This window comes from Pseudochaenichthys georgianus, chromosome 11 (assembly GCF_902827115.2).
Source record: "Pseudochaenichthys georgianus chromosome 11, fPseGeo1.2, whole genome shotgun sequence".
NCBI classification, from domain to species: Eukaryota; Metazoa; Chordata; class Actinopteri; order Perciformes; family Channichthyidae; genus Pseudochaenichthys; species Pseudochaenichthys georgianus.
In genome coordinates this window covers 27,323,411-27,341,432 of record NC_047513.1, presented here as the reverse complement: position 1 = coordinate 27,341,432, position 18,022 = coordinate 27,323,411, and positions in this window count along the sequence as shown.

Sequence of the window (18,022 nt, the reverse complement as noted above, 5' to 3'; positions counted from 1 at the left end):
CTCTGGTCCACCATGTAAGTTTAAAATACTTATTCTTTTAAACATATGAATATTAGTCTGATCTGTTGCCTCTCCTAGAGTAGAAGGGAAGAGAGTTGTTTTAAGACATGTTTTTCGATTGTTTCTCAATATCCAAACTAATTTATCATTGTCATGTCAACATTGAAGAATTCTGATTTGTATTTTTCAATTCAATATGGTATGGCTGTATGGTCTCTGTGTTTTATGATCAGAACCCTCTATCTGGCTATACAAGTGGTATGAATGATAATAAAAAAACAGAAGTTCCATAATACAGGTTAATAAATGTAATAATAAAAAGTTATCCTCACAAGTCAGTAGTACTATAGGAATATAAATTGATCTTCTATCTTCATTCATGAATGTTAATCATCTTGCTCTCACTCATTCACCCCCCCCCCTAGGCACAAAAACAACTGGAACATTACTCTCTCTTAAAGGTGGGGTAGGTAAGTTTGAGAAACCGGCTCGAGATACACTTTTTGTTATATTCCATGGAATGCTCTTAACATCCCCATAGCAATGAATATCTGAAGTGCTTTGACAAAAAAATCCATAAAAATATTTCATCTGTAGAAGCCGTAATACTACGGCCGGCTAAACGGATGGCCTACCTGCCTGTCAGCCTTCCATCGGGGCACAAACTTATCTCGTGCCCTCATTGGTCATGTGCGCGTTCGTGTGTGTTGGAGGAGGGGCTCTATAAGGAAGTGGCAGATTTTCTCCGGTTGTGTATTTTCAAATTCTAGCGATCTCGAGCCGGTTTCTCAAACTTACCTACCCCACCTTTAACATGACACATTATTCTCATACCAGAGTTGATTGACAAACTAAAATTACCTTGCGACCCCCTTTCTAATCGTCACCCAATCTGACTGACGTTCTTGACCCAAAAAAACTAAAACAATAAAAAAAGATGAAAAGCTAAATGATTAGCTAAATGCGTTACGTTTTTGCAGCTAAAGATTCTAGCCTGGTCACTGACTGGCTGACAAAGAAAATACAAAAATAATCGGCTACACCTCTTATTCTGATCAACTGTATTTCACATCATTTTCACAAACTTCAAAAGAACATGACACCGCATTTTAGGACGTTTGTATGCATTGTAAGGCACACTTGACACTTCCGTTGCTAGCGTTAGTTAGCGCAAGCTAACATTGACACTTAAGACAACTAACTTACCACAGTGGAAGACGATGCATCATGACCAGGACTTGGGATGTTTTCGTTTCGGGAGGCGGCAGAATTGGGGCTTGCATCAGGGGGCTGTTTATTCAACCACCTCAGCATTTCTTTCTTCTTTTTTTAACTGTCGTGACCGTTGCATTAGCGCAAGTCTAGCAGCAGTCAGCAGCAGAGTGGATGACGTAGAATGCATTATGATTTGACAGCCCAATGACTTTGCAAATAACACCAATTTTGAAGTTTACTTTTCATTTTTTTTTCACTGTCCCGAAATAGTCCCAGACAAAATAGATTTGTGTCCCAGTAGGAATTTTTATGTTCCCCGGGACATCGTTAATTACGAGCCCTGGGCCTCTACCAATGCAGGCAACTCTGTCTTGCACTTTTACAGTCAGTACAATCACGTTTTTTACAACCTTATTCAACAGGCCTTACAAATAATGGATTTAAAGCCTGGCCAGTGGCATCACTGTAACAAACTAAAAAGAAGTCAGAATCAAATTAGCTTTGAGAGCTTAATGCATTTTAGTTTTATCTTCAAATGTTTTAAAAGTCAAGCCCCCAAGCTTCTTTCCAAGACATGACAAAGCAGAGTAGCTAAAGAGCGTGGCAAACAAAAACAACATGGTGGTCAGTGGTGTTCATCTATAAACATAGATGCAACCAAAATCATGAACTACTTTTCATTCATGTCTAACAAGAGCTATGCATCATCAAAAAGTGTATTATGCTCACAGAGCTGAAATGTTTTTCTCAGAACTTGAATTTATACAGACAATTCATGAATATTATTGATACATAAGTAGGATAAAAATTACGCAGAGGTATTTATACCGTTGGAATATCACTGTAGTCGATAACAAGGAGAGATCAGATCTGCTCACGGCCGAGGTGCAGAAAGAAAGCTTTCCTTTACCCACAAGACCTCACCTCTTATCAGATGGGCAGGAGGTAAGGCCTTGACATTATCTGGTTAAAAGGGCTTGCTGGAAGCGATACCACCTGGATAAGAGCACAGATAGAGGAGTCTTAGAGCAGCAAAGACACATTTGATCCATTTATACATGTAATAGAATAAAAGTACCATTCATGAGAGCCACACATTTCATCAAAAAAGTCAAATGTTGATGGATAGTTTAGAAATGTTTAGCAAGTAACTCCCCACTGAGTTCTGTTAACTAACTTCTTAAGCGTCTTTTTTCAAATGATAGCCACAGCACTTGATAGTGATTATCCACGTGAATTATGCTAGTTTGCAGATTGAGTCCGTAAACCATTGAGGTAAACAGTCAAGCATTAGGAATTCCAGAAGCTGTTTACATGGAAGAGCTCATGCATAGTGCTGAATAAATTCAAAGATTATGTTGACAAGTGTTTGGCAATGATAGACGTCAATTGAAAGGAAGTGGAGAGAGCTATATGTGTGGATGCACATGTACACGAGCGTGCATCAATGATATTAATGAAAGATGTTTAAATCTCCGAGGCAGGCAGAAAGCAGAAGATCTCGTCAGCTTGTCAAAAGCGTACACAAGCAGCGGGGAGAAACAATGTCACTCAACACCCCCTCTCCTCTCCAGAAACAACAATTAAGTGGTTGAGCCGGCAGTGGTAATGCTGTCAGGCAGTGAGGGTTTCTGTAATGCTACTTGATTAATCTCTGCGAATCAAATTGATGGTAATTTTGCTCACATAGCAATCAGATTTGGGGAATCATACTGTGCATGATATCCAGCTTGTGAGTTGAAAGAGATTGTTTTTCACAGCAATCAAACGTGCCCGTCCTGCTCACTGTGCCTGAAAGAGGGCGATGGATGAGTGTGATGAAGCAGTAGTAAGCAGATGTCTTTACAAATGCACTCTGTCTTCTAGAGGCCACTGTATAGCCCATCAGTAACTGTTAACACTTAAAGGTTCCTATAGTATACTGTTTTTCCCTCGTCCCCTCTGTTTCAGCCCTGTTTCCAAAGTGCTGATTCTCTGTCTGTTACTTTAGATGAAAATAAGGAGCCCCTCCCCACGCCCCTCTGAGAGATGATTATGACATCATAAAGTGGCCAAAATCTGATCAGCTCATTTTCAGACAGATTTTTATATAAATGGATCAGGACAAATAGAGCAATTTTCTTTTCGTGAAACTTTCAGAATCTCTTTACACAGATGGGACACATGTTTATGTATAACATACATGAAAAAGTGTAATTTTTTTTTTTATTTAATAGTTGACCTTCAAGAAGTATTGGGGAGGATCAGATTACTGGATAACATCCTCAGGATACAAAAAAAGGTAATCAAATCCAAAAGAAACGGATAATCAGGTTATATCACTTTTATATTGTGATAATTAGATCTTCTTTCAACTAGTAATTGTAACATATTACTTTCTTATATTAATCCTCAAAACTCTGCTTAGTAGACATATAATGATACATGGATTGGAAACTACTGAGATATTAGGGTCAGAAGTGCACTACATAAAGCCAAACGTCCACCGTCTACCATATATGAATGGAAATAGAATGGACAATTACCTAGCTAGTACCACTACATGTTTTTAAAGCTCGGTTGGATGCTACAAAATCAGATGCTGTTGGTACCTGTACATGTGGTTAAATATGTAAATTGTAATCCCTGTACATTTTGCTGTATGATGTCCTTTTGTTGTTCTGTTGTTTATGTTTTGATGTCTTCTTGTGGAACCTACTGCTGCAGGTCTCCCTTGAAAAAGAGATCATTGATCTCAATGGGATTTTACCTGGATAAATAAAGGTTTTGAATTGAATTGAATATAGCCTGCATAAATATTGGAAGACATTTTTAGAACCTTAACTTCAATAAAAGTAATGTGCAGTGAAATGTTCCCCGTCAGTTTTACTGTTATATTTGATGTTTTAGTTTTAGTATTACTGCTACATTTATGTGTGTGATGCAGTTCACTGATGTATATGTTTAAGGTTGGGCTCATGTTGAATCCTTTATATACAGTCGGGCAGTTTAATCTGCAGCAATGCATCATAGTCTTTGAGATCATCAAATGTTTTTAGCTTAGCTTTACTTTGAGAAAATGTATATATATATTTATGACGAAAAAGAGTCCTGCTTGTAGTTTTATGAACACACATTTTCCAGCTCACCAAACACACTTTTTGAATAAATATTGTTTGGTTTCTTTATGAATAATGAATATGTTTGCCTTGCATCAAATCAACTTGTTGTTTTGCCACATCCTCCATAACATGACATAACTCCTTTGCTTTTTGTTGTTTGAGTTGCAAGGAAAGTTTTACACAAAACATTTTTTCCACATACCTCAGAAGAAATTTAAAAGTAAAATACAGCAAGTGATTGAGTAAAGGACTTTTGGATTGAAACATTTCTAAGACTTACCTGCCCAGGGGAGACAACTTATAATAGAGAGTGATTTATTCCAATATATACAACTCCTACCCAATGAAATATAAGTCACTTCAGCTGCCTACCTTTGCAGTGGAATACTTTAAACAAGCTAGGAAGGTGCACAGAGCGGTCAATGAGAAATGAGTTATGCAGATGAAGAGGAAAACACAGGATATGAATTGATGAGAAAATAATGGGCGAGATCATCTTAATCGCTGGAATTAATATATTTACAATATAAAGCATGTTGGATCATAACAAAATTCACACACACACACACACACACACACACACACACACACACACACACACACACACACACACACACACACACACACACACACACACACACACACACACACACACACACACACACACACACACACACACACACACACACAGACACGTCAAGTTCACACTCATCAAGATGAAGTGATGCTTGCTAACACATAGGAACACTATCATTAGTTCTGCACTGAATAACTGGAGAGCTGCATATTGTGAAGTTATGAAACAATACAAAGTAATACATCTCATGAAAAAGCTTTCAAATCAGTCTGAGCTCTTTTTAAATGTGTTATACCGTGTTGTGTATTTATTTTCAAGACATATAGCCACTGACAATTCAGTTGATGGCTCATATTTAATCCGCGAGATACAGTGTCATCTAAAGCAGAGGCGTTCACCAAGAGAATACAAAGTTAATATATTCACACGTGAAAGATGACAAAAGCTGAGAGAAAAATCAATCAGTAAGTGAGCAGCAGAATGTTAAAAGGATTCACCAACAAGAGAAGGAATAAGCCTGATTGGTTACACCTAATCTCTGGTGCCACAATTGTCATACTCTTTAAAAGTCAGAGGGGATGGCTTGTAAGATTAATGTACAGCCTCTGCTATCATTAATAGGCCCACAGTGTTGTGGATTAAATTAATCCCTTTAAAGAAATGTCCTGAATAACACACAGAGCCGACATCACATCTTAGAATGACTGTTAATTATGAGTATTAGCTTAAATGCTAGGTGGAACATTTAGATTTTCACTGCGGATATTTTGAGTCTTTTAAACATATCAGTAATGCTGTGGGAGTGTGCGCTATCTCTCTGGCTCATGGCTTACTGGCACGTCTAAATGGGACAGGGACATTATTAGTGTTTTCATCTGCACCTGGGCTTTTCTTGCTATGCTAAATCAACATTTGCCATTGTGAGACAGGTCTATTTTCCACCGTGTCCCAATTCATGGCCTGGATGTACTGAAATATCATAATCCAAACCTCATTTAGCCAACATCTTGGAGATCACAACGCTAGTGTCCTAAGCATTATATCTTCATCTTCAAACCCAATGTGTGCTTGCTCAGACTTTTATAAGAGTTCATCCTTGTTCATTTAGGATTCATCATGTGACCTTGTTGAATGTGTTTGTCATGGTCATTAGCTACCATGGGAATAAAATAGTGGTGCACGATAATTATTGGTTCGATAATTATCGGTCCGATATTAGGAATTATGACGTCATCACGATAAACCCGATAAAAGTATTAATAGCCCCGATAATATACAATATATTTTTTGGGTAAAAATAAAAATACTGCGGTGTGGGTGGATTGGGATGAGGGGCGCTTGTTTTTCACTCGGCTCCTCCCGTTTTGCCAGTACTGTGGTGTTAGTGGTTTAGGAAGAGGGGAGTTTTTCACAAATCCAGCGCTCCCTAACTCATGCCTGGCTGTGACGTAAATGGTGTGCGGCCATGAAGCCAGGACAGTAAAAAACATGTCGTCGGTAGTATGGGACTATTTCAAAGTTTCAGAGTTTGATATTTGTATTAACAAATGCAATGCAGAAGTTCCACGAGGAGGGAACAAGGCAACGAGCTATAATACTTCCAACCTGATTAGTCACCTGAAACATCGCCATCGCTACGATGGTGTGTTAAAAGCGTACGAAGACGCCTGCGCTGCTAAACTAGCGGCGAATCCAAAACCAGCTGCAAAGGCACCGGGGCTTTAACCTATCGACGAGGCTTTTGAAAAAAGGAAGAAGTTTGCCAGAGACGACCCCAGGGTTATTTTTAATCATAGTAGTAATGCTGATGTCATTTGCTCACTACTAGTCTTTTCTTTACCACCAGGTGTGCAAAAACTACAGGTACATTTAATATATATATATTAGGGCTGTCAAACGATTAAAATGTTTAATCAGATTAATCACAGCTTAAAAATTAATTAATCATGATTAATCACCATTCGAACTATGTCCAAAATATGCAATTTATTTATGTATATTGTTGTGGGAATGTTTCATATGTAGAAATGAAACACATAGAAGAACAACAGACATAATGAAAGGAAGCTGACATTTAAAGCAGAAAAGGCCTTATGTCGTTATTCAGGACAACATGTGTATGCATAAATCAACATCATAATTGGCAAAAAACACAATTAAGGTGAATGGAACTAAGGTGCTGTTTACACGAGAACGCAAACAGTCGTATCCGCTACTTTTATCTTTCGTATTGCCCGTTCGTTCACACGAGGCCGTAACGGAAACGTGGAAACGGACCACGCAAACGAGTCCCAAGGTGGATAGATCTGCGGACGGAACGCTCTGGGGGGGCAAACGGCTCCGTGTGTACGCCCTATACGATCATTTCCTGATAATGATGAAGCCATAGCCCCACCTCTCCCCACCTCTGCTGCTCACTGCTGTAGCATGGTCAGACTCGTTCGCGACCGACACATCACTAAAGGCGCATCACTTTAGTTCCGATATAGTTCCGAAATGTTGCGTTCACACCAAAAAGAGCCGGAACTAAAATTAGTTCATGAAAACCTTTTCACCCCCTTTCCAGTTCCTGCTAGAGAGCAGGGACTTTCGTGGGAGAAAAAGGTTCCTATGTCTGATTGGCTGGGCGAAATACAAACCACGCCCCGTAAAACTCCCAAAAAGTTTTGTGAAGCCGCCATTTTATTATCCTTGCATTAGCATTAGCATTAGCCCAGCGCAAAAACGCAGAGAGACTAACTTATGGCAACACAAAATAAAACATGGGAGCGGTGGAGATGAGGAGGTGTCGGCGTTCTGGCGATTTACTCGGAAGGCTTCAGTAGAAGCTGCTGGGACTCCCAGCAGCTTCTACTGAAGCGAGTCCCCAACTCCGGGGACTTCCGGCCGGGGACTTTGGGCGGCAGTATACGCCGTGAAGTGGTTTGCGGCCTTCCAGTAAACCCAAAGCAGAAGAAGAAGAAGTGACGTCAGCGGCTTCATTGCCTAATCCTCCCCCAGGGACTTATTCCGGTGTGAACGCGATCTGTACTTAGTTCATGAGAACTCTTTAGTTCATGAGAACTAAAGAGTTCTCATGAACTAAGTTCTGATGAACCTTTGTGGGAAAAGTACTGCGGTGTGAATGCGCCTACTCGTACTTTAAAGTAACGGTTACTTCAAGCTGATGAGTTAAATAACTTCTCTCACAAGAAAGTAGTTTTAACTTGTTGTATTGAGTTAAGTTAACATGTAGATATCAGTTGATGTCACTATTTTGTTTAAGTAAGGGGCACTATTACAATTTACAGTGTAGGCCCACCTGCTAATTTTCACATCATATTTAAAAGGGTTTAGTGAGCAGCAGCTGGCTTGGGATACAATGTTGGTCATATGGCACTTTTCAGCTTGTAGTGAATATTTGATATGGAATCAAAGTGTTTAGGTAGAGCGAGCAATTGGGAAGGAAACATGCCCCACATACCAGCGCCCAATGGCTGGCAAAGCTCACATAGTTTTCAATGACTTTACAGGATGTTGAAACACTGTTCTAGTATTTGGTTCAAATAGGTGAGATGAGAGAGTGATGCAGTAGAAGAGAAAGCAGGAGTGAGGGAACAAAACACTCACAGCGGAGCAATAACAAAAGGACAGGCTGATTTTCTCCTCTGTCCTGCTCTCTGACGTTGGAGAGGGAACAGGACGGTTGACAAAAAGCACTAAAATGTGAAGTGACTACAGTCTCCAGACAAGAAAAGCTTTTATCCTCGACTCTCTTAGTAGATATGCACACACATCATTCTGTATAGTTACAGACACCACACCCACGGGGGAGATTTGTGGTCTCTCAATTCTAGGGAGCGAGTATGTTGGATGGAGTCGCGTGTATGTGTGTCTGAATCCCAACGAAATTAAAATGTCACCAAGCATTTTAATCGAGAGCTTACTGTTCAAACTGTCAGTTGCATAAGACTATTTTTTCCTTTATTGAGATGTAATACTTAATGTCATTACTAAATCCAAGCAGTTAAGTTTCATGTTCTTGGGGAGAACAATCCAAAGGGAACAGGCCTTTAAATAACGGCAGAATAGAGAACATTCTGGTGATGGGCGGTGTTAATCATTAATTAAGCTTGACATACTTTGCAGTTTACCCAATCCTTCTTACAAAAAATACCACTTTTCCTTTCAAGTATATAGCACTAAGCAAAGCCTTGTGACATTTTCCTGAGGTACAGAAATTGAAAACCATTTTGTGATGTTTGTGTGACACCATTTGTGTAATACGGGGTATCTTCAGCATATTGAACAAAGTAAAGAGATCCGTTTTTGAAAGAGATCATTTCAGTGGAGTTGGTAGGTGGGAAATTGCAGACGTTGTGTTTAAATAGAAAATGAATGTGGCTTCAGGTGATGAGAGAAGACATGAAGTTAGTCTTAAAGAAAAACGTAAGTGCCGGGTTACTGGGCCTTTGTACATGACCATCTATAAATACTACGCAGCCTAATATCAAACATATTGGAATTATTTGTACTGTGGCCCCACCCTAGTCAACACCATACTACACTTGTAATATTTTTCAGCACTATGTTTGTCTATTAGTTGGTAGATGATGATTAAAGTATTTTAGGCATGACATCTGCAATCAATGGTTCCATTTCAGTATGTTTTGCTTGTCCTTGTTTTTCAACCAGACACCATCATCATCCACAACTAACTGTAGGCTGTTTAAAATCTCACAACACATTATGTAGCCTCTTTGTAATTAACATTTTAAATTAAAGCCTGAATTAAAAATGATTAAACAACTGTTTGTGCATCACTTATTCATTTTAGATTGTCTAGATGATTCAATTGAGTAGATAAAAGACTCTAATATGAATCGTATGTTTTTTGCAGGATGACGCTTTAACATGTATTGCAGCAGGTGTGAGTATATTACATAGCAAACATGTTTAGAGTTAATAAGGCGAGTCACTGCATCACCTACAGTACTTTTTGTCACGATCTGTCTGTGTTGTGTTGTGTTTTGTCTGTCTTTGGTTTCCTGTTTTATTTTGAAAAGTGTTCACCTCCTGGGCTGAAGTCGAATAGTCCATTTAGCTTAGGAACCTTCCTAAAGGAGTGAAATGACCCGGAAGTCCCTCAGTGGCAGCCATGATAAGTGCCGTTCGAATTCTCTAGAATGATGAGAATGATAGGAAAGGAGGTTCCTTTATCACCTCCTTTAGCTTAGGAACCACTGGACCTCCCTAACCGACAGGAGAAGCGAAAATGCTGCCCCACAATGCCTTGCAGCCGCAGCATTTGCCGTCACTCAACAGTCGGCCGTTCACGGAAACAACCGATTATGACCGAGAAATGATATCATGAAAGTTACGGTGCTTATTAAGCATTTTAAAACATAGGTGGTAAGTTGCCAAAGTGCTTTGTTTTGAACATTCATCAGTATTATAATCAAAGAGAGAAATATGAACGTTAGTTTTCACTGAAATTATCAAATAAAGTCAACATTTCACAGTCTTTACTGAGCTGTGTGGGGTTTGTTCAACTTTTAAAAGATGTTTGAATGGTGATATACACAGTGATAGATGTTCAGGACTAACGTTTATAATAAATACATCTGTATTGATTTTAAGATCTTTAGTTCATACAATCATACGTATTGGGATCATTTGTATTAATGTGGACCGGAGGGAGAGGGTGACGAGCATAAGTTTCACTTTCCTTTTTTATTTCAATTCCAACTTTGGTCCTGAAGAATATGTTTCTCTGTTGTCCACGTTCATAAAGCAAAGCAGTAGCATCAGAGCACGGTGCAGAGTCTCTAGATGAGTTTACAGTAGTCCCTCCTTCTTATTGAACATCCATGTTGTCGTCCGCTGTATAGAAAACTGTAGTTTCCATAGTTCCCCCACAGCAGCAGACGCACATTCATGACGTCCGCTGGCGCATCATAAACACGTCGGATAGTGAAAGTGCATTCGGATTCTCTAAAGTACCGCAGTCTCTTCTCTTAAGTCCTTTTGGATTCTCCTATCCACTATCCCTTAACCCCGTGACGTTTCACTCAGAGGTCAAGGAATAGACGATAGGGTTAGAACTTAGGAGCTGATCTTTGGACTATTCGACTGCAGCCCTGTTTTGCCTGTTGCTTTCTGTCTGTTTCCCCTCCCTGATTACCCGATTGTGTTCACCTGGTGCCCCTGTGTTTTCTCCTCCCTCCTCACCTGTCTCTTGTTTGTTTGATTAGTCATGTGTGCATTTAGGTTCTGTGGTTTCTGTTAGTCTTTGTTAGTTCCTTGTTGTAGTTTGACGTTGTTCACGGGGAAGAGTTCTGTTTTGCTCGGTCTTTAAGCCTTGAAATAAAGGTATTTTCTGTTTATCTGCATTTGGGTCCTGCCTGCTTCGCTCTCAACCCTGACACTTTTAGACAAATAGCTATTACTGTCTTAAGCTAGATAAACTTTTCATGATTGACAAAACATTTAATATGTGAAATGGATTATATATTTCCAGCAGCCGTCATTGGCCTTGACCCATACCGGCATACAAAATTACTATAGAAATTAAAAGTATCAAATCAAGTTTTATTTATATAGCACATTTTTAAAACGATTTTTGGTCAAGCAAAAGTGCTGAGTAAAAATACTTTGCAATAAGGACACTTTACAACAAATACAGCAGCACAGTTTTGTGCTCTTGTGCACAATAGAGTGGTCAGGTACGACTTTTCTCTTTAAACATATTTATCAGTCATAATGTCATGAGAGAAAAGTATAATAGTGTTTATAGGCCAGGCTAGTTTGTGTCGCCCGTCCCTGTAGAAAAGCTTCTATGAAAGACAGCCTTTAAGAAAAAATCTTAAAGGCAATTATGCATCCACTCTCCTCTCTCCTCTCTACATTACTGAAACCCTTCAGGACTGTTTGTTCCTGCCGATCCTCTCTCTGTAACATCATCTCAATTCACCAGGGAGCGGACATTGCATGCCTCATTTCTTTATTAAATGCAACGTCAAGTCTGACACATCAGGTGTAGCAACTGAAGCGACTCAATGTGTCATGGGGGCGAAATAAAGCATATTGATAAAGGTTCATGTTTGAATAATTAGTCATGAATGAATGAATAATTATATTATTAAGGGCTGTAGCATGTGGGAAACTATCATGTTAAAAAAAGGTGTTTAATCTGTCCACAAAGATTTGCACAACAAGTGTTCTTTCTTCCTCAACTTCAACCTTAATATTGGCATATTTATTGCTTAAACAACAAACATTTAATTAGTCATAAGTGAACCGTGCTGATCTCAGTTAAATTACATTGTTTGACTGAAGATATTGAATGTTCAGATTGTGAATATTTATCCACATAGATACAGATACACACACGCTCACACATATTCCATGGCTCCATAGGATCAATAGCATTTCCCTCTATTAGCTGCTTAATTAAGCTGCTGACTGATGGTATTTTAGATCAATGGAGGAATTGCTAGAAAAAGACCCCTTACCTCAATTAACATGGACAAGATCAATAACAGTAAGCTGGTCCCTGAATGATACACATGGGAATATGTTGGCAGTGGGGTGCACACTAGGTAATTTAGCTTTGAGTATTTCAGTCAGGGGAGGTGTTAGGTGAGCAGTGGGAGGGCTGAAATGACAAGATTGGGGATAATTGTGGAGACGGGTCTCAACAACAGTGTTAACCTCAAACAGAGAAAGGGTCTAGCTTGGAAGAGGCTAAGAGGCTTAGCCGCTAATGCAGCATTGATAAGTATCTATGCCTCCACATGCACGAACAAATGCAAAACACAAGGCACATTCACACAGCGCCACACACATACCGCACACATTATGCAGTCGTTCTGCGTTTTCTCATTAAGAATATGAAAAGGCTTCTAAAGAGTCATGGGAGAATTCCATTAGTGCTCTGTCAAGCCTGGCTCTTTACTCATGCTCACACCAAGTGCTAAGTGTGTTTGTAATGGTTGTCACAGGACTAAAACATATATTAAAAACCCTGCAGGGTAAAGGCAGAAAAGGCAGAAGAAGACGGCTTATAACAGATCAATACTATTATGTAAATGCAGCGCATAAGTAACCCCATCAATAAAAGAGGTATGATTAGTAAACTTGCTCAACCCATCATTTGTACCATACAGTTACAATCATTTGATAAAGAAACGATCAATACATCAAATGTATTTATATTGTTAAGTATCACAAGGTATACACTTTCACCACAGGGTTTTTAAATCTGTAAAGCATTATTACATCCTCTGCTAATTAATTAATAAGTCAGTTAAACTATTCAAAAAGTATTTCAGGTTATTTGCCCTTCATTTAAAGTTCCATCCTGTTCTCTCATTGGTTAAACCGTTGTATTAAATAAAACCGCTTTCAAAGGAGGCAGGTATAAAGGCCTCCATTTATGATATAAGTTAATATATATCCACTTGTGCTGACCAGACGGCACTAAAATGTTTAAAACTTTAAAAACTTGTTCTCTTTAAAAACCCAAAACTCAGCATGAATTGATGACACAGATTAGGGACAGTGAGAAGAGAGTTCCTGCTGGTTTACCTTCGACTTTATCCCCAAAGCAAAAGACCTTTATATATAAGAACCATATCAAAGTGAGCTGGCCGAGCCTCGTCTGAACTCTCCACATCAGCACTGTGATGGCAGAACACTTACAAAGTAAGAAGAAGATGAGAGCAATTTCCTGTGGAGCTCCCATCAGCTTAACGTTGACCCATATTAAAGACCTGTCAATGTCTCTGATATTACTCAAACAAGTGATATGCAGTCCAGGATTTTAGGAGCAGTTGTTTCCCAAATGAACCTGCCAGAAGCTATGATAATATACAACCAATCCTCATAACTGTTCACATTTCCTTCTGTATAACAACTGTGGGGAAGGAACAAAGAAGAAAATGAGACGCTGAATAGGGAGGTGGGGAGTGGGGTTTCCAATGTGTAAAGATGGCAGAACAAAACACCAGAGCAGGCAAGCAGACAGGCGCAGACTTTCAGACAGGACAAAAGAGTACATTGATAAGGGATCATTGTCAATGTGACAAGACACATGAGCAGGCACGCTTAAAAAAACAAAAAAATAACACAATATGCTTCACTGAACTAGTTCCCAGATATGACAGTTCAAAGAGCAGCACTTAACTAAAACACTTGTTCAAATGTCATGGAACAAAACTATTGTCTTCCCAACATTAGGGGAATGTGCTGATGTGCATGCTATTCTGGAAAGAGACTGGAAACAGAAAATACTTTGGCTCATTCAACTCTACTGGAGAGGTGGAAATTCAACTGCATTCCAGCATCCAAGGATTGGAGTATTTCCTTAGTTTAAGCAAGACATTCATGTGGGCTAAGATGAGCTTTTCAAAAAGGAAAATGAAATAATTGAAAGTCTTCACCGCTCTATGATTAAAAGCAACACCAGCGTTTGAAATCCACACATTAGAAAGAAGCGACGAAAGGTCCTAGGTTCATCTTTTGATCCAGATAAACAGCAATATGAATGTTAATAAGATGAAGTCGTGGTATGGCTGGTAGGATTTATGGTTTGCATCACAAAGAAAGCATCTTGGCTTTAAGGGGGTGATTTAATAGCTGCAAATGAGTGTCAATGGCTTAGTTATCTCTCCTTTGAATGTGACTGTGAATCTATCAAACACGATCTATTATGTAGTAAGGTTTCTTTGGCCTCAAGATTAAGTTATTTAGTATTTTTATAATGGATACATCTTTGAACGTACAGTACAATCCCATCTTTTACATATCTTTGTGGCTCTTTGACCCTTATCTTCTCTTACAGTTGTACACGATGTCTCTGTCTCTGGAAATGTTGAGGAGAGTTGAAGTGGTTTGAAGTAAAAACATAGATTTGAGGCAAAGACACTGTAACGGTGAAAAACGCAGGTGCAAAACAATGACATTATTATAGTTTGGCCCACTTACTGTCACAGTCAGTAGTTGGAAATTAAGGTACTCTAAAAACCATTAGCGCTTGTTTGCCGCAATTAGCCTCAAATGTTGTCCCCCTTCTAGTCTTCAAAACTAAGTGACATTTGTGGGAGAGAAACTCTGGAGGTAGCTTTGGGATTTCAGCCTTTGCACACCATTTACATAAAAACCTATACAACACGCCCAGAGGTGGGAAGTAGTGGAGTACAAATACTTTCTTTCTGTACTTAAGTACATTTTTCACTACTTTACTCACTACTTATTTTTCTGACGACTTTTACTTCTTACATGTTGAACACAAATACCTGTACTTTCTACTTCTCTCATTTTCCAAACAGGCTGGTTCCTTTAGTTCGAATGTGTGTTTGGTGGCGTGATCATTATTATTTAGAGTCATTGCGTGCCTATTGATTTGATTCTCTAAAGAAGAGGGACCAATGGAAACGTTGTCATGTTGCCGTTGTTCAGCATGGTAACATTCATTAGCTAACAATGACATTATTGTTCTATTAATATAAAGGGAGGTCCGAGGTACTCTTTAAAACAGCTGCTAGCTATGGGTACTTTCTACATAAGAACATTTCGAAGCCCTCTTTACTTTTACTTGAGTAAAGAAGTTTAGTCAGTACTTTTACCAGAGTATTTTAAAACACGAGTATCTGTACTTCTACTTGAGTAAAGGATGTGTGTACTTTTGCAATCTCTGAACACACTACAGGGAAGGGGGAACTCCCAAAATGCATAATAGGGCTTTTTTAATAATAAACGGTCTGTCTGCAAAAAAAAAGCCACATTCTCTGTTTATCCGTCATCCGTCTCTCTCAGTGTCCCTCCCCCACATCGGGTATTGGCACAGCTAATGCACAGAAAGGAGTGTTTTTCTGACACCCAACACAAGGCTCACAGAAACTAGCCGTATACAACGTTGACCTCTTAGTGAACTGCGTGATGCCGACTCATAAATCCACAGCTTACAGCACAATGTGCCTGCAGCAAAAGAGCATTCTCTATCACATCCACAGTTTTCACATCACATGTAGGGCCATCTACTCGCTCCATCTACCAAGGGTGAAGCGGCAGCTCATATCTCACACTGTCTCCAATAGTAATATCAGAATGAATCAAGTATTGTTCATATAAATTATTGATCAATAATTTGTGTTTCCTTTATGTTCACCATAAAGAACTTTTTATAACAGTAAAAGGAACACTGTGTGCAGTTGTATTAAAACAAGTATTCAGTGTTTGCAGTGAGTCTTAAATATACCTTGTATCTTTCGGAAAGCAATTTTGTGAAAGATTTCTGATGAGTAATCTTATTTTCTCTTAGGCGTAGTCTCTAAATGAAAGGCTTTTTACAGCTCTACAGTGTTTTTAAACAATGTGCTGTTCTCATTACAGCAAGCATCTATTATTCAATGTATTTCACAATAGATTTTGTTATGCTGTTTGCATTATTACCTATGTGGCCCATTACCCTGACAGCGAGTGCAGAACATCAGGGAGGCGTAAATGCAAACACGTATAAAGCTTTGTGCAGAGCTTAATGAATCCTCTTATAGAAGGCTTTGTTTAGGCTACGAACACTTTCCCTTATTCCTCTCCAGGGCCAGCTGTATTAAAGGGAATTGTAAGACTTACTGTGCAAATGCTAAGTATTGTTTTTACAATATTTAATTACTGTGAGGCATATCTAGACTAGACGACATTCTCTTCGGGTCTGCTTATAGATACTGTAGCAGGAGAGGAGAGACGATATATTGTAGGCAGCTAATGTATGCCGTAGATTTAAAGCTTATCATTGTCAGTTGTTTGCCAATTTACACTGAAAGAAACAGAGCTTTTTTTAAGTATTACACAGATTTAAGCCAATTTTAGATTTTCCGTTTTGATTTCTGCTGCTAGGAGGTTTATGTAACGAGGAGTGCGATTCACATCAGTGAAGAAAACAATAGTGAGACAAATACAATGAACTTCTGATCATGCATTGTATCAGTGCCTCAAATTAATTAACCAATGAATGGTTACATAACACGCGGTTGTGTTGATCAGGTTTCACTGTCAGATTGTCTTCATGAAATAGGGACGTGCATGTCAACGTCTTTTTGGGGGTAAAATAAGCTCAAGAAATCAAATGTTACCACGTCACATTTTACTAATCCAATCCCCAATCCAACTGTATTCATAAAGCACAGCGTAACCTCCAGACCAACGTGCTTGACGGAGAAATACAAAACCACACAGCGCAGCTCACAAAGCAAAAACCAATAAAGGTAAGAACACAAAATAAACAGGAATACATAAAAAGCCATATAGCAAAACAAAATACTATTTGAAAGCAATACAAGCAACAATCTACAAAGTGCAGAACGCTAAGGAGAGGAGGTGGGTTTTAAAAGTATATAGAGGTAGGGCGGGGTCGGGCCACTGAAGGATTTAAAAGTAAATATAAGAGCTTTAAAATGAATTCTAAAATGTATGTGGAGTGAAGCTAATAAGCACATTTTACTAATAGTGCAAATAAAATGAAATGGCCACAGGTGTTTAACAGTAGTGAGACATGTATGATAGTAATGTCACTGTCTGAGATGATGGTGTTGGCGGTGTTCCACTTTAGGTAATCCTTTTTGGCCACATGCAGTGTGCCCATATTCACACAACACAGCATTTGGGCTGGTCCCTGTTAGTGTGTTGTTAAGCTACAGCTCTTATTCACTGACATTATGATAATGCAATACAGCTGTGGTCGTTGTAGTGCCTATATGTTGTCCTGATATTGAAGCAATAACATCTTGTATTTGCTGGAGATCACTTTAAAGGCTGGACATGCCTTCCCAGCTTGGTGCCGATCATCTCAGCTCCCATCCAGCGTTTTGAAGTGGCTGCTCTAAACATGAAAGCAGATTAAAGCAGTTGCCAGGGTATTTGTGTTGCTTGCCAAATGGGCATTCATGACATTAGGCTCCTTCTCTAATTTTCGGACATTTTACCGCTGGCAGAGGCAACTGCATATATCCATTATGTTATCAATCGAACCATATTTAGAGAGCATTAAACATGGTTAATAACCTATTCATAAAAGACTCCCATTACACCATGCTCTATATGTGAATATGGCCATTTAAATGAAAGGCTTTTGATTGGCAGCCAGTCTTCA